General features: G+C 31.5%; 1 long non-coding RNA gene and 1 pseudogene across 1 annotated transcript in view; both read left to right on the top strand.

Moving 5' to 3' along the window:
- Window positions 1–2,441, top strand: part of LOC143064109 (uncharacterized) — a 39,530-nt gene extending 37,089 nt beyond the window's left edge. The window contains exon 3 of the long non-coding RNA XR_012975185.1: window positions 1,003–2,441. This is a non-coding gene — a long non-coding RNA (uncharacterized LOC143064109). The remainder of the gene's footprint in view (window positions 1–1,002) is intronic.
- A 6,041-nt stretch (window positions 2,442–8,482) lies between these two features.
- On the top strand, window positions 8,483–10,891 carry LOC143062522 (uncharacterized; annotated as a pseudogene).
- The last annotated feature ends 758 nt before the right edge of the window (window positions 10,892–11,649 follow it).

Raw genomic sequence — 11,649 nt, forward strand, 5'->3', positions numbered from 1 at the left:
ATATTCCTATAATAATCTCAAAACCTTCACCCGTATTTAAGTAAACTCTCGGGAACTCAAGGTCTGAAATTGGTATAAATTGTTCATGATTTGTCCAGTTTTAATTCGAAATGACAATCTCCAAACCTGTACATTGGGAAACTCTCGAGAGTAATTGATATTCCAATGGTGAATTAATCCATTATATTTTTTAATTCATTCTGATTATTTGAACAGATGGAATCTAGGTTCTAAAGGCAAACGAGTTAAGTACAGCTTCCTGAACATCAGGTTTCCATTTCCTCGTTTATAAAAGTATGCTTTTCTTTTGATTGGTGTGTTTATAAGAGTCTGTGATTGATACGACTTTGATCCAGGATGATACTATCTGAAATTTGTAAAATTCAGTGTAATTTACGATATATAATTAGACTAGTTATCATATTAATCATTTCGTAAAGTTGTAAACAAAAGTTGTTTTTATCGATGAGTCGGCATGAAGCATGACATAAACGTGTTTGTCACGAAATTCACAAATTAATTGAAATTAACATCTGTATCAATTTGAAAATATATAGAATGTACACGAAACAGTTGGGTACTCCATATTTCTGTTAATTCGAGTTAAAATGGTTTGTAGATTGTCTTTAATCTTTTTCTCGTGGTTCTCTTTGTTCAAGGTTTTGTCTTTTTTGTTGTTGTCCTTTTGGTATCTTCTAATTAATTTACGCATACTACTGCGAGAAGATATATATTTAACACGGGAAGTGACAGGTAAAGTTTATATATTTGTTAAGTGTAATAATTTCTTGTAATACGTGAATCTAAGACACTAGTTGGTAGAATCTGTTACATGATATCATACATTTTGTTACTCGTCTCGACTTGAGGATATTTAGAGCTCAGTATATTGTATAGATACACGTATCCATTGTTGAAGACCAGATGCTGACGCTAGTTGTCTTTGTATTATTTATTGTGTTTTAATGCATTTGATGGAAGTATATTTTCTTTTTCTTTCAGGGTAAAGTCTTATGATTCCAATCCATTCCTGTCAAAAGAAGCATACGGAGACTACTGATTGGTCACTTCTGCTGACCTCTAGTCACGTGGTTGTGAAGCCAATTTGTGACACGATTTAAATTTAAAATCGTTTAAAACGAACATTAAGTGCCTGAAACATATAATTTTAATAGAAGTTAGTTCAGTGCGCTAGAATATTTCGATCTTTTAATTACGTTTTACTATTGACTTATTCTCGTGTTTTATTTGATTGTATACCCTCTGATTTATTTTTCCGTCCTATACATGTTTAAGGATATAAATTATTCTTGTAAAGCTGGACCTTCTTCTTACACAAACAACACATTTGCATGATTTATCCCTCATTGATAAAATAAACAGACCAGAAACTGATATTGTGAATTATATTTGTGTTCGGTTAAGTTATCTCTCATAGAGATACATTGGATTATGCTTAATTTGTAAGAGATATCAAAAAGAAGATGTTTTCTGTTCAGTTGTTAAGCTATTTGTCACGATTGTCAGTGCATTATGTATTGCATGTACACTGTAGGTTTTATTTGAATTAAACATGAAGGTGAATAGTACAATGAAGATGTTATTCGTCAAATAATATATGATAGATAATAATTTAAAAATCAACAGCAACAAAAGCCGAATTTACCACTCCACAGCAAACCTATACTTTTTAACAACTTTTTCACTACAACATTTAACTAAATCACGGTTTTCTTGCTGTTTAAACGGGAAAAAAAGGGGGGGTAAATGATTGTCTGTATGCATTCAGTAAAAATAGAAAATATAAGTCTCTGAAGCACATACAATGTAAAGCAAATTTAGACTTACTTGTAAAGAGAAGTTACCTTTTCTCTGAAGCATTCATTTGAGGTTTTGAGATTCAAACTTATCATTATTTAACTTAAATTTCACATCACAACAAGTAAAGAAATTGCTTTTGTTTGGAAATGGAATGCATTAACAGTTAATTGAATCAATGCATATTGGATGAATAAGTGGAAAATACTTTTATGCTTACCGCTCCTGAAACAGAATTTAAAGTCGAGAATGATGAATTATAATTACTCGTCTTTCAATTACGACTAGTTTGGCCTACAACTTTGAAATAATACTTTTTTTTCTGGAAAATAGTCAAATGCTTATAGGAAATATATCATACACTGATGTATCGTTTCAACTTAATTTATTCAAATCTCATATTTAAATAATAGGGATTTAATCTTCAAAATTAAGTCAACTTAAATGTTCTTTTCGTCCATCGTATTGCGCACAAAATTGTCATCTTTAATCATTGTTTACATTATTCATTCAGATGGACATGCTTTACATATCATATGGGTTGTCTTTGAAATATTTGACAAAGAATATTTAAGTTTTCTTTATTGTCAGGTTTCTGTTTTCAATAAAACTATTTATCTGTGTCTTCTCGTTATTCTTATATATGTGCATCCAGCAGGTTTAGTGTTATGACTTCATAAAAGAGGGACGAAAGATACCAGAGGGACAGTCAAACTCACAAATCGAATAAAAAAGCTGACAACGCCATGACTAAAAAGGAAAAAGACAAACAGACAAACAATAGTACACACGACACAACATAAAAAACTTAAGAATAAACAACACGAACCCCACCAAAAACTAGGGGTGATCTCAGGTTCTCCGGAAGGGTAATCAGATCCTGCTCCACATGTGGCAACCGTCGTGTTGCTTATGTAATAACAAATCCGGTAAATAGTCTAATTCGGTAGTTCACATTTATGAAAGGGAAGGGGATTGTAGTAAACAGTCGAGAAAAGTATGACCTTATGTAATTCCAACATATAATGACTATAACGCCCTGATGTAGCATCACAATGGCTTATAATTGTATAAAAATACATACTAATAGCTAGTTATTATTTTTTTAATTTTCGGTAGAACATGAATGAATAGGATGAGTACACATATCAGCAAACGCCTTCAAGATAATCGGTATGACTATACACGTAAATACAACATCAAAAGGGAGGGTATGGATATTCATTAGACAACACCGAATAAAAAATTAACAAGACAACTGAAAGTAGAAAAAAAATATATATCGTACAAACTGCTGCCTCTCAACACCAACATCGTAAATGGGATCTCTCCACAGAAATTATTGTAGATTGTTTCTTTTTCATTGAAATTATTGAACGGCTTCTATACATCTTGAACTGTTGTTCCGAAGTTAGGGATCTTCATAATCAGAAATAGGTCCTATTTGGTTAATTTCAGTATAAATTTAAAATGTGTTTTAACAATCATGAAATTCTAAATTTTCCTCTTAAACTTTAACAGATATCTAATAGATAAAACGAATGAGTCAACTTTTTAATTGTCTTTGATGATTGATGCTTAATTAATCTGAATCTTGCAAGAAAATATGTCCATGCGAAATTCTATATGTTATAAATTCCATCAAACCGTTTATATCATTATTCATAAAATCTTTGGGTTTTATACAGGAAGGGTAATCAGATCCTGCATTCAGCAGTTGAATGTCAGTATGTTCAGATAATTCAAGTCTTTTAAATTCTGAAAAACTACGAAGTTTGGTTTATGTAAGAGTATAGGGCAACTCTCAAAATAATGTGGTTTAAAATGTAAAGATATTTTTTATGTGAATCGGTCGAGAGTCTGATGATTATAATAATGACAAGGAAATTTTTGAACCAACGCATACATAAACTACTCCCCTGTACACGTATTTACAAAAATATTACGAATCACAGATGTATAATGGTCCATGAGACCATCAAAGTAACCTAAGTAGAAAGTACAATCACAAAAAAACTACAGCCGATTTCACAAAAACATTTACGACTAAGATTGGTCGTAAGTATACAAATCAAATGGCAAAATCAAAAGCCCAAACACATCCAACGAATGAATAACATCGGTCATATTCCTGACTTGGTACTCTTATTTTCTTATGTAGAAAATAGAGGGTGGAACCTCGTTTTGTTGCTAGCTTAACATCTCACTTGTATGACAGTCGCATCAATTTTAGAAGTTTAGTTTTAAAAAAGTCAGATAACAAAGATACCGAACTCCAAGGAAAATTCAAAACTAAAAGTTCCTTATCAATTTGTCTAGGTGTTCCTTAAATGATGCTGTTCGAAAATCGAGCGAATTAAACTCCTTAAAAAAAATTAAATGCCATACAATAGGCAAAATGTAAGTTCATTTGGAATGTCCACCAGACATGAACAACATGCTCTTCCTTCACTCCTTTTGGATAAAAATTACATATTTTTCTTTACAAACAACATTATATTATTGGGTCTGTCCAATGCTCCACAAAACAACTTTTCAAATTTCAACATCTATTCTATCAGCGATCAAAATCAGGTTTTAGTGTTATACTGTGAAACTAGCTACTCCAGTGACGATGTGGATTGGATGTGGATACTTAAAAGCTCCCCTTCCCGTGTAGTGTATATACATTTTTGATCTCTCTACCATCGTCAGACATATTCTTAGGTACAAAACTATAAACACAAATTAAAAAACTATACTAAGTTCAACTATGTTTCATTAGAATAGATTGGTCAACACAGATTCAGAAAGGGATAACCATCCGTAAAAAAACTCTGATACAAACATAAATCCGAGAACGGATATCATCAATATGCTAGATTTTGTATTATTGAAAAATATTTCTTACATTTGAGGTACATGTTTTTCATCTTCATCCATACATGAACCAAATGTAGCCTCCTTCTTGTCGAGTTGTTCATTCATTCTCATGAAGCAGACTTCATTGACTAACATTGCCCATGTGAAATTTAAAATTTTTTTGTATGAACATTGAAAGACAAAAATATGTGACGTATAAAATTTTCTGACGTCAGACACGCGAATCAATGAATGTGTTTGTAGATAGATTTTTTTGTGTTCTGTTAAATTGTTCCTTATAAAATTATTACACTATGGTGACTGCTGTACCCATATTTTGACTTTTTTATTTATTATGTCTGTTTAGTTCACGCATCATTGTAAATATAACAGAATTTGATGAGACTGTCAACAAAGTGAGAGGTTTAACGCTATAAAACTAGGTTTAATCCACCATTTTCTACATTTGAAATTGCCTGTATCAAGTCAGGAATATGACAGTTCTTGTCCATACGTTTTTGATGTGTTTTGTCATTTGATTTTGTCATGTGATTATGGACTTTCCGATTAGATTTCATACATGAGCATTCATACGCAAAACAATTCATCAATGCAGAAAATAAAATCACGACGTGTTTTCATTTTGTAACTCCAATTTTAATCAAAATACTCAAGTACAGATACAACTTTTATTGAGGATATCAAACATTTAGCAGACATTTATTTTTATCCTAATAATGAATAGGTCAACATATGGTCTCGAACAACAGACAAGTGCCTATAACCTATGACAAGATTTAAATAACGACTATAAGTAAAGACATGAGATGGCAAACATATCTGAGATCTGCAATCAATACCAAATTATGTTAAGGATAAAACAAACTGAGATAGCATTGAAGAATCTCCGGTCTTGGATCAGACAGATTGACATCTTCAAAGGTGATTGTTTTCTATACTCATTCCCCTTTTATATAGACAAGTGAAATAACAAAAAGTGCATAGAAAAAGGAACAAAATCTCGTCTCAAGGTTGCAGTCTGATTATTGACAGCCCTAGTCAGTTACGTTCAAAAATCATCAAAAGATACTAGGCTGAAAATAAACACCAGACACACGTTTCGTCACATACAAATTATTAGTGGCGTTCTAATAAAAAAAAATTGAAGACATATTAAATAATGCATTTACGAGCATTGAAACAAAATAAATCCAAAATGTAGGACAACTCATGCTACGACCTTCTATGCCGATCCGGGGGAGAAAAACATTAGTGGTCAGAACTATATGATTCAGAAAATTTTATTTACAGATTGTAAAAATTAACCATATCAAAGATGTCATGTCAGCACAGTGACACTGATAACATGGTTAGTGATACACTCGATACGAAGCGTTCACAACCAGTGAACCTCTTTGTTGTAAAGACTCATATAAGATATCAGGCTTATAATTGTGAAAGCAAAACGCAAATTTGTCTATATATGACTCATCAGTGTCGCTCGTTTGGAAAGAGTTGGAAAGTTAAATCAATGACAAAAAATTTAACATTACAAACAGTCATTCCAAATATGACGAAGACCATTTACGTCTTATGGTAGTAAACCGTAGTAATGGTTTGAATGATTATGTACACAGTGTTCCTGTACATACATTGTATTAGGATAATTGAAAGGTTAACCTAGCAATAAAACAAGGTGGAATACACCATTTTCTACACCAGGAAAATTAATGCCCGTACCAAGTCAGGAATATGACAGTTGTATGTTTTTCCATTCGTTTGATGTGTTTAGGCATTTGATGACATTTGATATGGGACTTTTCGATTTGAATTTTCCTTGGAGTTCGGTAGTATTTTTGTATTTTACATTTTAGTAATGTCATATTATGATTAAATTTCATGCCAAGAAAAGCAATGAAGATATAAAAGTGAAAAACTGCAATTGTTTCTGTCTAATCATACTGCACCACATCAGATAATCGTGATGTCCTTCCACTTTCCTGTAGGATGTCTGAAAAGGTAGTGATGTTTTTACAAATATCTAGGTTTCCTTTCGCTGCACTTTGGAATTAAACAAAACAAAAACACTATATCGACAAAAATGTTTCCCTTACTGTGTAGAATAATTCAAAATTATTTGGATTACATGAATTGTAACAAATATCAATCTTCCATAATTCAAAAGAAAACTGAATCACTTGTCCTGATTTATTAAACCTTTTTAGTGATGATGATGGATGTCTGTTTAAGTCCAGTGACACATTAAGAACGAGAACAAGTTTATGCAATATGAATTTTTATTCTATTTCATGTTATACCAACAAGCTGAGTCCGATTTTCAACGTGATTTTGAAAAGTTCCGCATGAAGAAAATACTCATTTTGTATCCTTAATTTTCCCTAACGGGGATTTAACCCGCGACCTCACTCATTCAAGGTGGGCACAACTCCGCAAGACAATCATACCTTGTATACAAAAGTTTAAAAATGTTAATCATTCCTTATAGTTAATGCCTTCGTTTTAATTCCAAAGACATTATATTAAGTATATAAAAGTTTGTTGTTTTCTTTATGTAATTGTTTTTTCTTTCTTTTAACATTTCAATTCAAAAACCAGATTTTCATTATCTCTTTTAGAATTTTCTAAATTAGGTTTATCCACATCTGTTTTACTAATTCATCGTTATCTTTTAAACTGCGTAATGTTAAATGGTATCTTGAAGATGTATATGCTTCCCCATTCAGTGATTTTTGTGTCTATGTTATTGCAATTCTTTTAGTTGGCGTTTGGTATTCAGTTTTAGAAATCAGGACAATATTTGAAAGTTCTAATTTTTTTATCAAACATCAAAGTATGAGTAACTTATTTTGTAAACCATGTTACACATCTTTCCCAGATTAATGACCACTAGTAGCACTTGATGAAATAGATTAGATAGGATAATGAAATATATGTATTACTTTTAATCTTAAATAAGTAAAGTAAAACCTGGAGGTACATCAGAAGAAAATCTATTTTTATCAAATACTAAAGTCTTAGTCTTTCTATCAGCCATTTTACACAGTTAAAATGACATGTATCTTATAAAATACGTTTTTACTTGTTCACATTTTTCACTTTAAACATGTATAAGGGGCACTAGCTACAAGATATATAAAAAAACTAAAGTAAGATTTTTTTTTTGTTCAATCAATAATGAAAGTGAAATATTGAAATAATAATTCGCTTTTAGCAGCCAAAATGGTTCAATTTTGTCAAATTAAGAGACGAAACATTGATAATAACTCATTCACTTGCAAGTAAATAAGTCGAGTTTTTATTCATCTGAACTTCAATTTAACCCCTTGTTAGAGATTGACAACGCATGCATTGTACGTGTACTGTTTATTTAAAGAAAAAGAATGTCAACAATGAAAGTGAAACTACGGGAAATCATTTGATTACTGATTCGATCCATACAAAATCATTCTTACACGATAAAAAACAATGAGAAACATATTTTTAATCTATAAAATAAACGCAAACAGACATAAAAAAAAATCCAATTGCACGTGTTGGGTTAATTTATTCATATCTTTATTCATGTTTACATCGCTTATATGGTCATCTGAGGTCAAATCGATACTTAATTAGATGGCATCTGGACTAATATACACACGAAACGAATCTACATATTATCTACCCCATGTTCTGTAAACTGTTTTTTTTAGACTTTTGGTAGTTTGGATAAATTTTTTACATTATTATAAATCAAATATGAGAATTTGAGTCAAATCGGTGACCACGAATTTGACAGCTAGTGCCCGTTTAAGAAAATGATAATATGTGTTTGGTGAAAGGTAAGTATTATTAAAACTATCTTGATGTTAAAGGTAAAAGTTAGAAAACCTTTCTTCCTGGTTGTGTTAACCCAAAGATTTATCTAAAATTTTCATGAAATCAAATTCAGATGAATTGTACTAACCACATTTTACTAGATATAATGCTTAAAAACACTTAGCTTGAGCTTTGATAAGATATATCAAAGATTGTCGTTAAAATTAGGGCAATATGTCATACAAAACAGACCTAGAATTAATCGTAACATTATATGTGACCAAAAGACCAATGACCCTATTTGATTAGATTACAGTAAGTAATAGAATTGTTGATTCATCAAGTTTTATAATTACCCCCACAATTTTATGTCTATACATGTGTTTTTGACACAAATCGAAAGAACTAAGAACCGTCCAAATTGACAGAACATTAGCACACTGAGATTTTCTTAACAAATGCAATCCAGAGAGCAACAATATGAAAATTCAGGACATATCATAAGTATAATTTTTCTTATATGATAAATGCAGAATGAGATTTGTTTTACAAGTACTGATGTATAGTCTACGATAAAATTTTAAACATTGATGACTTATATTCTTATTCATGTCATCTAAAAAATTTATATTTCATATAATTTATGTTACAAGTTTCCTCATGTTCCTTGACCTTAAGTTGTGGCTTCCTGTAGATCCTATAGACCTAACGGTCAAATCCGATTTAACTACGCACGAACAAAATACGCGTATTCAGTATATTGTGTATCTGTATTGGTATATAAACATATTTTTGAATTGACTCTATCTACTTTACCATTTCAAATTTAAAATCTACCAGAAAAAATACTTTCTTGTAAAGCTAGCGTGTTCTTCTTTTATTTTGGAATGTATAGCAATGTAGTTAGAGACAATCTGCACCTGGGTTCCGTCAATGCTCTTGTTGCTGCGTTCATTACTTTAGACGCTATAGGTGCAAATATTCAGACTTATATAGAAAATGTGGTTGAAACCAAACTCTAGTAGCAAATACAGTCAATGCCAGTTGTCAAGGGGCAGTACAGGCTATAACATCAGATGTCATGCAAAACATTCAAGGTAAGGATCGTATATGTTTTTTTCTCAAAACAAAATCTATATGTCTTAGTAAAATATCAATCACAAACCTATAATGAATAAATTGAGAATGAAACTGGGAAATGTGTCCAAGAGACAAAAACACGTCCAAGAGACAACAACACGTCCAAAAGTAAAAACTACAGCCGAAGGCTACCAAATGGGTCTTCAACTCTGCAAGAAAATTCCACACACGGAGGCGAACTTCACCTGGCCCTTAAACAAAAATGTATACCGGTTCAGAGAAAATGAACGTCATTCTAAACTTATCAGCTTTAGGATATCAACCAAATGGATATTTTCAAATTACCATTGAAAGCTTTTGATAATAAATGTTTTAATTGGTTCAAATTTTCCAACATAGTAGATTGTATGTTTCAGAAACCGACAAAGCACAGGATGTTAATAAAGTAAGACAAAACTACATTAGAATGTAACAGCATCTTTTCACTTTTTCACTGAGTCATGAAACAATTTTTGAAATCAAACGACCATTTTTTATTTCATTTTTTTTAAGAATCTAAAAAAAATTACGGTTCATAGAATCAGTTATATTGATGATACAAATCTTTCAAATCAGTTTATATTTAAACAATTAAGTATACTTCATTTAAAACCGTCCATTTCCCTTCGTTTATAACGAGTTATAACCTGGCCTAAAGTGCGTTCTTAACTAGTGCTATTGTCTTTTTGTGGTGCCTTTTTCGTGTATATATTTATTTAGGTTTTAAATGTTGAAATCATTAATTTACCATTGCATGCACTATATCATGCGTAAACATGTTTTTACGTTCTTTTCAATAATTTCAGCAAACTCGCAGATAAATGTCATGTTCCATGCAGTCAGAACATCAGCTATACACCTAGGAAATAAAGCAGTCATCGTATTTGATAGCGTTGAAAAAAATATAGGTGGCGGCTACAATGGCCAAACTGGTAAATTCACTGCTCCCTACAAAGGATTGTATGTTATGACTACACGAGTAACGACAACACCTGGTAATTATATGCATATTGCACTGGTACAGAATGGCGAAATAACTAGTATCGCATGGGCGGCGGACGCATCGGCAATTATTGCAGAAACAATTCAATTAAACATAGGGGATAAAGTATGGGTTTGGCACAATAGGAATAGGCTGGAATATGTTTATCCAAATTACACAATTTTTGCAGGAACTTTACTCCGACTCATGTAAATTTTTTAGAATGACTTCTTCCAAGTTGATGTTTTGCACTTTTGTTATTTGATTTGTATAAATGAAAATGTCATTCAGTGTTGCCAAATTTGGTTTTTATAATGTCAAACCCTTTGTAATTGTCATGTTATTAATAAGTTTATATCCCTAAAACCACGATTGCACCTCGATCTGAAAAAAGGTGACCCTCCAAAGACTGGAATTAATATTTTGCATTCCAAACTATTTTGCTCGTAACTTATGTTGGTAAATCAAGGCAACAGCAGTATTCCGGTGTTCTAATTGTCATATAAGCGGGAGTTTTGACTGGCCATAAAAAACAGGTTCAACCTACCATTTTTTTCTTAAAGTGTCATGTACCAAGTCAGGAATATGGAAGTTGTTATCAAATTGTTCGTTTCAATGTTGGCGTTTGTTTTTGTTGCACTTCGGTGTATCTGTTGTTCCTTTGTTGTACTGATATAGGTGATGTGTTAAGCTCGGTTTGAGTTTTCAAAACGGATTCAGTTTTCTTTCCATCTATTTTTGACTTTTGAATACTGATATGCTACTGTTGTCTTTATTTACAGAAGACGTTTCGGTTTCATTTGGGGCTGGTTGAAACAGAATATTTGATATTTGTTACTTTGAAACACTCATGAGCAATACTTACAATAACAAAACAATGACAAATTTAGCAAAGGAGCATGCAAATATTGGATTATTTAATTCGGCAACTTTGTTTTACTACGCATGTACATGACGAACATTTTATAAGTATTACTGTTGAAGAACCATAATGTCAGAATACTTGTTTTGGATAAAACCATTATCTTTAGGGGTATTCTTTAAATTTTGTAAATCGATGTTAGGTTAAGAAA

The sequence above is a fragment of the Mytilus galloprovincialis genome, chromosome 2 (genome assembly GCF_965363235.1).
Source record: "Mytilus galloprovincialis chromosome 2, xbMytGall1.hap1.1, whole genome shotgun sequence".
NCBI classification, from domain to species: domain Eukaryota; kingdom Metazoa; phylum Mollusca; class Bivalvia; order Mytilida; family Mytilidae; genus Mytilus; species Mytilus galloprovincialis.